We start from the raw sequence: 11226 nt of genomic DNA on the forward strand, positions 1-11226 counted from the left end.
AACTATGTAACACCTAAATCTATACTAGTTAAAACATTTATATGTCGATTCTGATGTGACATAAATATAATTTTGTTTCTGGCAATCTCAATGTGAAAGTGGCCAGACCACATTCCTCTTCATAATCGAATTCTATCTTGGTAGAATCCACATAGACGGCTTGTGACCTCACAGAACAATATGCTCCAAAATCTCTGCAACCTTGAACCTTCAAATACATTGTTGAGGTGTTTGGATCAAACTCACATGCACTAATAGCTCCTCCGGAGTTGAACATTTTGATCAGTCCAATGGGAGCAAAAGAGATGTTGTTGGCTAACCCCTGCATCAGATGAAACAATTTAGTGACTCTAGAATAAGTGGTTCAAGATTCAATGCATGCTTGATATGGATAAATTCCATTTGAATCGAAGCAAAGATCTCGACAAGAGTTAATATATGATTATAAAATATAAAAGGGGGGCTGGAAAAATAATAAACCTTATTTTACACCCTCGGCAGTGACATCTGTGTAAAATGCATCCCCCAAACCAATTGAGTATATCAAATAACTGCAAGAGAAATATCAAAATCATAAGACTACAGAGAACCAGTGAGAACTTATAATGACTTAGTAAAACAATACAATAATATGTGTCATTATCAATTCCAATTCAAGGTGAGCTAAACTTTTCAGCACACAAAACACATTCAAACACCAATGAAGAGCCAAACTTCAATTGCATGAGAAATTACCGTCTTTCTTTCACAATGGGCAAAGGTTTTAGAATGCCTCTCAACAGCCCTGCGTTATCAATAATTGATTCTAATCATATAACATTGACGCTGAAATCTGAGAAGTTCCAAAAGAGAGGAAATTAAATATGAAAGTTGAAACATGGAAAGGGTTCTCACTTTACTACACTCGTAATCACTTCATACGGATCCGTTCCAGCACCAACAAAAACTAAATAAAATCCTTGAGATGTCTGAACAGCAGGATCTCGCGGAATGCCAAATACAAAGTAAATTCAAGAGAAAATCAAAATGCCTATTTTACTCCTGGGAATTGATAACTAACTTGACCCTTTGGGGCCAGGCAACAAACTAAGGATGAGATTCGTTGTCCCTTTTTGAAGAACCTTCCAATGTCAACCGCATGGCTCCTTTAAGTTGCCCGAGAAGATATTCTGCTAAACCATTCACTTCCTCCAAGAGAAAATACAACCACTCATTTCCATTCACTGAAACAACTTTAAATCTTTCGAAAATGTCTGGAATCACAAGAAGCCCTGCAAATCATATTGAAAAATTCAAAACGCTATCAGAAGAAAGTGAAATGTAACACGTTTAATTGATTAAGAAATTAAGACTTGACCAACTTTTTAAAATGAGGAATTTTTCTAAGAAAAGAGGGAATATATCCTATTTCACCGGGTCAAACAAATTAACAATATATCAATGCTTTTTCACATGATAGAATTTTGATCTACAGTTTTCTCCATGGTGGATTGAAGTTGAAAAAAAAAACATCAGTATAGTATGTTTCTACGAAAACTACACCCAGGAGTGAGGGGCATATTATATGGGTAACTAAGACAAATGGGGTGGAGGAATTATTATATTATTCGGGAAAAATCATTGTCATTGGAATCAGATGAAGGAAAAAATACAGAAAAGGCATAGATATGTAGATCCAAAAAAAAATTCAAGGTTTTTTTTGTCACTTGAAAGGCCCTGAAAATACCTAGAGCCTATCCCTAGAAAAGCTTATTGTCCCCACAATTCAATTAAGTAAAGGTAATTCACGGATGGCGTAGATTCAAGCCGTTTCTTGAAATTGTAAGGTTCTAAATCATTTCAAAAGCCTCGAAATAGCATGGAGGAACTATGCCGTAGGAACTTTGACAGGTGAACCCATACCAGGCATCTCAAATTTCTATCCCATGTTTTGCCTTGAGCTTGACCAGAAAATAGGTGGTTAGAGAAAGATTATTCGGTGAAAATCACATGGAATACCATTTGTCAACGCGTTTCGAACCAACTAGTGTGGTTCATCGTCAAGACATGTTGAAGAAGCAGATCTAGCTCATCATGTTAAATAGTCTGAGCGGAGCCTCCAACAGCTATCTTGCCTAACGGCTAGTTTGACTCTAGGACCAGGGTCAAAATTATTATATTAGTTTAATTAGTATAAAAATAAATAAACTATTATTGAGGGTATTTGGTTTGAGAAATAATTATTAGAAATTATAAGTTAATTAATAATTTAAAAGGAAAATTAGTTAAATAAATGACCTTATAATAAATGAATAAGTTAAATGCCTAAATAAAATATATAAAGTAAAATAATTTTATTTAAAATTATTATTAAAAATTGTATGTTAATTAGTAAATAAAAGTTAATTAAGTTGTATAAAGGACCATATAAGATCATAATATAATAAAGAAAATCAAAGGATGTTATGTTAGTTAGGAAATTAGTTAAAAATATAAGCTGATTAGAATTTGAATGAAAAATTAGCTATATGAAGGACCTTAGAATATAAATAAAAAATAATAGGAATGGGTGCCAATTTATAAGAATTATACAAAAAATAATTGAAATGGGTGCCAATATATAAAAATAATAGGTATTAAAATGGAAAAATAGTCACAAAGGACCTTAAAATATCAGAAGAAGATCACATAAGGGACTTAAAAATAAATCAATAAATAAATATCACGCGAATAAAAACTAATAAATAAACAAAAAATAAAAATAAAAATCGAAAAATAAAAATAATAAATATAAAAATAAATTAGTTAATAAAATAATAATAATAATAATAATAATAAATAAATAAATAAGAAAAAAAAAAAGATAAAAGTAAAAAAAAAAAAACCAAAGAGGACGAAAAAACGACTAGGAAGAGAGGGCAAGGACCCAACACCTACTAACTTTCCAACCATCCTCTCTATTGAGATTGCTTGGTCTCTTTTCAATCTCAAGCGCTTCCCTGAATTTTCGATGATGGAAATGCGAAACCTTAGCAATAACAATGGCCACTTCAATACAAACATGATGATTGGTTTTCTCACCATGTTCAGCCAAAGCGGAAGACTTAGCTCTCCTATGCTTAAGATCTGCTGCGTGTTGAATCATTTTTATCATACACAAAACTAGCATATTATATTCAAAACAACCTAGAAAATTTCATTGTGGCCAGAACCTGGACAAGTAAAAAAATTCACAAAAGCCATACATATAGACCATTCAAACATTTTTCAAGATACTGGGTCATTTCAAAAACCAAAAACCTTGGAAAACTCTCACACTTGGAAAATTAAACCCTTCGAACTTTGAAATATAGATCTATACAGTTATTACTAAGATATTGGAAATTCTCATTGTGACCATAACCTGGTAAAGTAAAAAAATTCACAGAAGCCATTCGGGAGTCTGATATCATACACCACGTTGGAAGTATATGAATCGTCATCTTTTACCAAATTATTACCCGCAAGATAATTTATTTGGAGCTTTGTAGCGAAATCAGTTGATTTCTGAGTATCATTATTATTTCTCGCTCTTCTTGTGAAATCAATTGATTTCTAAGTATCATTACTATTTCTTGCTCTTCTTGTCACTTTGGAGTATTTTTCTGATTGTTATTGATTAGAGGATGAAGAACTATACCTTTGCCTGGCCGAAGTCGATCCACTGACCTGCTGTGAGCGGGACGACCTCGCATCATCGACATCGATGTTGTTAACTTTACTGTACGGCATCGCACTCCGAAAGGAGAGCTTCCCATCGAAAGAGAGGCTTTCTGGTCCATATTTCTTGGTCCAGAGATCAATTCCCCCAAGCTTCTAAAACCTGTCGGCCAAGGCTTATAGCTGCTTGTCAGCCATAACTAATGGCGAATAAGGTAGGGGCTTTGGTGGCCTTTTCCCAGGGATTTTCAAGATTGGCCGTGGCTGCTCTGAGATCTGCTCACTTCCGCATTTTGTAAATCTGGCATTCTCTCAAGAGGCGGGCTTTGAGGAGCTACCTGGATTTCTGCTCTTGCATTCTCTTCCACTGCCATTTGGTCACTTTGCCACAAAATGTGCAAGGACAGTCTCCCATAATTCTGACTTGTCTCCATGCCCATGAAAGGCTATGGTTTGGAAGTTGGGGTTTTAGGAACATTGGGGTAAGTAGTTGACCCTTCCAGGAATCCAACGTTAAAATGACCAGGCCTGCCATTACAGAGAGAGCAGCAATATTTCATCTTTATCTATGCAAATCAAATACCTACATACCTGCAACAAATTCGTAACTGCTTCATAACTACTTTTTTGTGATCGAACAGTTCAACATTTCTCAATCGTCTAACATATCATCTAAGGGTATCTAAGGGTGACAGGTAGACAAGAAGTGGAGTTGATTTTAAAGGGAAACGCCTTATGACGTATATTAAAAATTAATTTTGTACCTTTTTATGTTCATTAATCTGAGTTTTCGTGGTTAATAAGCACCTTTTTTCAACAATTGTCTTGTGTTAGTTTAAATAGCAAAGACATTGCAATGTCAGGAATGAGCATTAGTTTTGAAAGAAGTGGGAACCTATGATCATGGGTAGTGGTATTTGTTTAGTGGTTGACCAGCCCCAACCCGGTCATGATTGATGAGGAGCCTGCATGAGCACCTCCAGGCAAAGGGAAAGCCAAAATGACCAATGAACAAGTTGGTCCATCCTTGCAAGCTGGCCCTTGAAGGCAAGATGCCCTGATTTTCGGTGCGGTCTTTACTTCTTTTGGTTAGCTGTTGAATTTCTGGTTTCTTTTCAGAACATGTGGACATTACTTGGTCTTTTGTTTTGTCAGCACACCTATACTATTGTGTACGCTCGGAGTGGTCCTATGCTAGCTGGAATCAATGTGTGACCTGGCTTTTTATTATGGCAGACCACACCTAATACTGTTTGTAACTTTTTTTACAATGTTAATACCTAAGTAATTTAGATTTTAAAAAAATGAAATGTTAGGACATTACATTTATACAAAGTTGCTGACAAATTCGCTACCTAAACATTCATTATCATTCTATGAATGTGTTCTGATAACGTATTTCTATAGATATGGGTTGCATCTACTCTTTTCATGGTTTTTATATTATTTTATATGCCTTCGTCTTGCCTTTGGGTAGGCGCAACATCAGATACTTCAAAAACACAGCTTAATAATGCAGCCAATCCAGTCATTCGACAAGGTTGGGGCCTTAAGCTTTTTAGTTTTCTATGTTAGTTTAAACTAATACCAAGGAATTCAATTCTACAATTATATTATATGACCAGAAAGAAAGACCCATTAGCCCTGATTTTGCAGTATATGAAGCCCATATTTCTGGGCTATCTAATTACTAATGCAGTTGGACTTGGGATAGAGATGACTGATAAAATCTAATTATCACTGTATTTTGACTTGGACTAGCATTACTTGCCAAATGTTTGAAAAATTAGGCAATCTAATTACTAATGTAGTTGGACTTGGAATAGATATGACTGCCAAAATCTAATTACCACTGTAGTTTGACTTGGACTGGCATTACTTTCCAAATGTTTGGAAACTCAAAGGAGCAATCTGGTCTAATAGCAAGAGACATTTTGGCGAGTTTTAAACTGAAGTTTGTTGTTTCACTTTCAACTACATTTTAGTGAATAATCGCTTGGTGAAATTCAGAACTGAAGGTCAATTACCAGTAAATATTGATCCTAACCAAGGTATTTTCAAGGTATTTGGGAAATCGGTAATTAGAACTCACGACTATTATTACCACTAAGATAACTAAGATAGCATAGCATCATTGATAAAAAAAATCCTTGATATGATAGCTCACAGACTATATTAGAGTAAAGCGAATAATGTAGGTGTGCCATTGACAAAGCAAAAGACCAACTAATTTCCACATGTTCAGAAAAGAAACCATATATGACACAGCTAACCAAAAGAAATAAAGATTACAACGAAGATCAGGGCATCTTGCCTTCAAGGGCCTTATAACTTGTAAATATTGCAAAAACAAGAAATGGGAAAAGCTGAAGATGGTCCATGAGGCATGACATTAAAGCCACCAGTGATGATGGCACTACACAAAGGAAGTTTGTGCAAGGAGGCTATCACATCAACCCAGGAACTTGCGCTCCAAAGCCAGCTTCCAATTGGTAAAGCTCTCTATGCTAGCAATGCTTTGTGAACCGTCTCAAATACTGAGATTCAAACTTATTGATGCCTTATTCTACATTGAGAATTAATTTCAATACAACAATGTGTCACCAGAGCAATGATGAGTTTGATTTAGGGCTTGGTCTAAGGCCAATAAAGGAGATCAAGCCATGTTGATGTAACCCTTGAAGGAGGTTGAGTGCCTTAGCATGTGTGAATATAGTGCACAAGGAAAAGATTGAACGGTTTACATGAGTGAGAACAGAACCAAAATAGCAACTCATCTGTGTCTACATTAGCCCAAGAAGGAGATGCAGAATCTTAAGAGCAACTGCATCAAGAAGAAGCATAAGTTTATGGTATGTTTTTTGTTGGAAAGAAGTTGAGATTACCCTGGGAGATAGGCCAAGAATTATGCAAGTAATTTGTGCCTCAAGAGGGCAGAGTCCAAGTTGAAATAAGGAGCAAGAAGACACCAAAAGTTCTAAGACTGAAGTTAGGGTTTTGTTCTGTGCACAGGGAAGAGGGTCAAGACCTAAAAGAGGCCTGAGCCTTAGATCACACTACGGTGGAGGGACGAAAGGCCTAAGAAGGTTTTCTAGATTTTTGTAAAGGCAAAGCCTTTATAAACCGATTGTATAAAATGGTTTTTGGAAATGTTTGAGACCACTCAAATTTACCTTGCCGCATTCGACTTTGACATCTACGATATACAATTTGTAGTTATATAAATGACATTCAAAACTCAGAGATTTAGCTGCTGGAATAAACATATAACCCAACTCACCCTTGTTTGACTGGGGGAGAACCGATGATGATCACTCTTCATGACCATAATTAATATGGTCACATGTTGTCATAACTGCAACATGTCTGTTGGCTTTTTAGTGATAACAGAGAAAGATGTGGATGTTTTCGGGGTGAATGTCAATAATATTTTTCTGAATTGAAGTTACTGTAGTTGATATTTTGCTGGTTTTTAGGTAATTGTTGAGATTTTGTTTGTTTTTATGTTTTAACTAATTTAAAAGATATATAGAAGATGTTGTAATTGAACAATAATATGTATATTTTGATTTTAATGATATAACAAGTATGACATTTTCTCCCAATTAAAAAACCACCGCAAATTTTCTCTATTCCAAAACACAATTCACTTTGACAGAATAAGAGGCACATGTTTAAAGTTGTCAGAAACTATTTTGGGATTAGTGTGAAATCTTGATTTACATTAAAGATACAAGTCAATAACTCGACAGCTTTGGTTTCATTATAATTCAAGGGAATTCAGGAATAATTCAACAGCTCAAGTTTCAGAATATGGAAATCCTAATAGACATGGAAAGATGAAGGGAAGTGAGTGAACTCAAATCCAATAACATCGAGGCACCTCTGCTGCAGGGGATTATTGAAGAAAAGGAGACGAGGCCAAAGAGCTGCCATACCGCTCGATTTTGGTTATTCTGACGAATGCTTCTGTTCTTGTCCCTTTTGAAGAACCTTCCAATGTCAACGACATGGCTTCATTAAGTTGTTGGAGAAGATATTCTGCTAAACCATTCACTTCCTCCAAGAGAAAATACAACCACTCATTTCCATTAATTGAAACAGCTTCAAATCTTTCGAAAATGTCTGGAATCACAAGAAGCCTTGCAGATCATATTGACAAATTCACAACGCTATCAGAAGAAAGTGAAATGTAACATGTTTAATTAATTAAGAAATTAAGACTTGACCGACTTTTTAATATGAGGAATTTTTCTAAGAGAAGAGGGAATATATCCTATTTCGCCTGGTTAAACAAATTAACAATATATCAATTATTTTTCACATGATAGAATTTTGATCTACAGTTTTCTCCATGGTGGATTGAAGTTGAAAAAAAAAGCATCAGTACAATATGTTTGTATGAAAACTACACCCACGAGTAAGGGGCATATTATATGGGTAACTAAGACAAATGTGGTGGACGGTATATTATATTATTCTTGAAAAATCATTGCCATTGGAATCAAATAAAAGGAAAAAATACAGAAAAGGCATAGATTCGTAGATCCAACCAATTTTTCAAGGTTTTTTTTGTCACTTCAAAAGCCTTGAAAATACCTAGAGCCTGTCCCCAGAAAATCTCATTCTTCCCACAATCCAATTAAGTAAAGATAATTCACGAATGACGTAGATTCAAGCCATTTCAGGAAATTGTAAGGTTCTGATTCATTACAAAAGCCTTGGAAACTAGTAGAGCATGGAGGAATTATGTCGTAGGAACTTTGACAGGTGAACCTATACCAGGCATCTCAAATTTATATCCCTAGTTTGGCCTTGAGCTTAACTAGAAAATAGGTGGTTTTGAATCATTTTTATCATACAGATAACTGGCATATTATATTACATTTAGACAAAGTTGCTGACAAATTCGCTACCTAAACATTCATTATCATTCTATGAATGTGTTCTAATAACGTATTTCTATAGATATGGGTTGCATCTTCTCTTTTCACGGTATGTATATTAGTTTATATGCCTTCGTCTTCCCTTTGGGAGGGCGCAATATTAGTTACTTCAAAAACACAGCTTAATAATGCAGCTAATCTAGTCATTCGGCAAGGTTGGGGCCTTATGCTTTTTAGTTTTCTGTGTTAGTTTAAACTAATACCAAGGAATTCAATTCTACAATTATATTATATGACCAGACAGAAAGACCCATTAGCCCTAATTTTTCAGTATATGAAGCCCACATTTCTGGGATAGAGATGACTGATAAAATCTAATTATCATTGTAGTTTGACTTGGACTGGCATTACTTGCCAAATGTTTGGAAACTCAAGTTATCTAATTACTAATGTAGTTGGACTTGGAATAGAGATGATTGCCAAAATCTAATTATCACTGCAGTTTGACTTGGACTGGCATTACTTGCCAAATGTTTGGAAACTCAAAGGAGCAATCTGGTCGAATAGCAAGAGACATTTTGGCGAGTTTTAAACTACATTTCAGTGAATAATCACTCGGCAAAATTCAAAACGAAGGTCAATTACCAGTAAATATTGATCCTAACCAAGGTATTTTCAAGGTATTTGGGAAATTGGTAATTAGAACTCACAATTATTGGTACCACTAAGATAACTAAGATGGCATAGATCGTTGATAAGAAAAATCCTTGATATGATAGCTCACAGACTATATTAGAGTAAAGCGAATAATGTAGGTGTGCCACTGACAAAACAAAAGACCAAGTAATTTCCACATGTTCAAAAAAGAAACCATATATGACACAGCCAACCAAAAGTAGTAAAGAATACAATGAATATCAGGGCATCTTTCCTTCAAGGGCCTTATAACTTGTAAATATTGCAAAAACAAGAAAGGTAAAAAGGTGAAGATGGTCCATGAGGCATGACATTAAAGCCGCAAGCAATGATGGCACTACACAAAGGATGTTTGTGCAAGGAGGCTATCACATCAATCCAAGAACTTGTGCTCTAAAGCCAGCTTCCAATTGGTAAATCTTTCTATGCCAGCAATGCTTTATGAACCGTTTCAAATACTGAGATTATAACTTATTGATGCCTTATTCTACATTGAGAATTAATTTCAATACAACAATGTGTCACCAGAGCAAGGTTGAGTTTGGTTTAGGGCTTGGTCTCAGGCCAATAAAGGAGATCGAGCCATGTTGATGTAACCCTTGAAGGAGGTTGAGTGCCTCAGCATGTGTGAATAGAGTGCACAAGGGCAAGATTGAAGGGTTTAGATGAGTAAGAATAGAACCAAAATAGCAACTCATCTGTGTCTACATTAGCCCAAGAAGGAGATGCATAATATTAAAAGCAACTGCAGCAAGAAGAAGCATAAGTTTATGGTATGTTTTTAGTTGGAAAGAAGCTCAATTTACCCTAGGATATAAGCCAAGAATTATGTAGGTAATTTGTGCCTTAAGAGGGCCCAGTACACGTTGAAATAAGGAGAAAGAAGACACCAAAAGCTCTAATACTGAAGTTAGGGTTTTGTTATGTGCATAGGGAAGAGGGTCAAGCGCTAAAGGAGGCCTGAGCCTCAGATCAGACTATAGTGGAGGGATGAAAGGCCTAAGAAGGTTTGCTAGATTTTTGTAAAGGCAAAGCCTTTATAAACCAATTGTATAAAACGGTTTTTGGAAATTTTTGAGACCACTCAAATTTACCTTGCCACATTCGAATTTGACATCTACGATATACAATTTGCAGTTATATAAATGACATTCAAAACTCAGAGATTTAGCTGCTGGAATAAACATATAACCCGACTCACCCTTGTTTGACTGGGGGAGAACCGATGATGATCACTCTTCATGACCATAATTAATATGGTCACATGTTGTCATAACTGCAACATGTTTGTTGGCCTTTTAGGGATAACAGAGAAAGGTATTGATGTTTTCGGGGTGAATGTCAATAATATTTTTCTGAATTTAAGTTACCGTAGTTGAGATTTTGCTGGTTTTTAGGTAATTGTTGAGATTTTGTTTGTTTTTATGTTTTTACTCATTTAAAAGATATATAGAAGACGTTGTAATTGAACAATAATATGTATATTTTGATTTTAATGATATAACAAGTATGAGATTTTCTCCCAGTTAAAAAAACCACCGCAAAGTTCCTCTATTCCAAAATATATTTCACTTTGACAGAATAAGAGGCACATGTTTAAAGTTGTCAGAAACTATTTTGGGATTAGTGTGAAGTTTTGATTTACATTAAAGCTGCAAGTCAATAACGCAACAGTTTTGGTTTCATTGTAATTCAAGGGAATTTGGGAATAATTCAACAGCTCAAATTTCAGAATATGGAAATCCTAATAGACATGGAAAGATCAAGGGAATCGAGTGAACTCGAATCCAATAGCATTGAGGCACCTCTACTGCAGGGGATTACTGAAGACAAGGAGAGGAGGCCAGAGAGCTTCCATACCGCTCGATCTTGGTTATTCTGATCAATGCTTTTGTTCTTGTCCCTTTTGAAGAACCTTCCAATGTCAACGACGTGGCTTCATTAAGTTGCTGGAGAAGATATTCTG

Source organism: Pinus tabuliformis, chromosome 7, assembly GCF_031772625.1.
Source record: "Pinus tabuliformis cultivar Carrire ecotype Pingquan chromosome 7, CPIR1, whole genome shotgun sequence".
In the NCBI taxonomy this organism is placed as follows: domain Eukaryota; kingdom Viridiplantae; phylum Streptophyta; class Pinopsida; order Pinales; family Pinaceae; genus Pinus; species Pinus tabuliformis.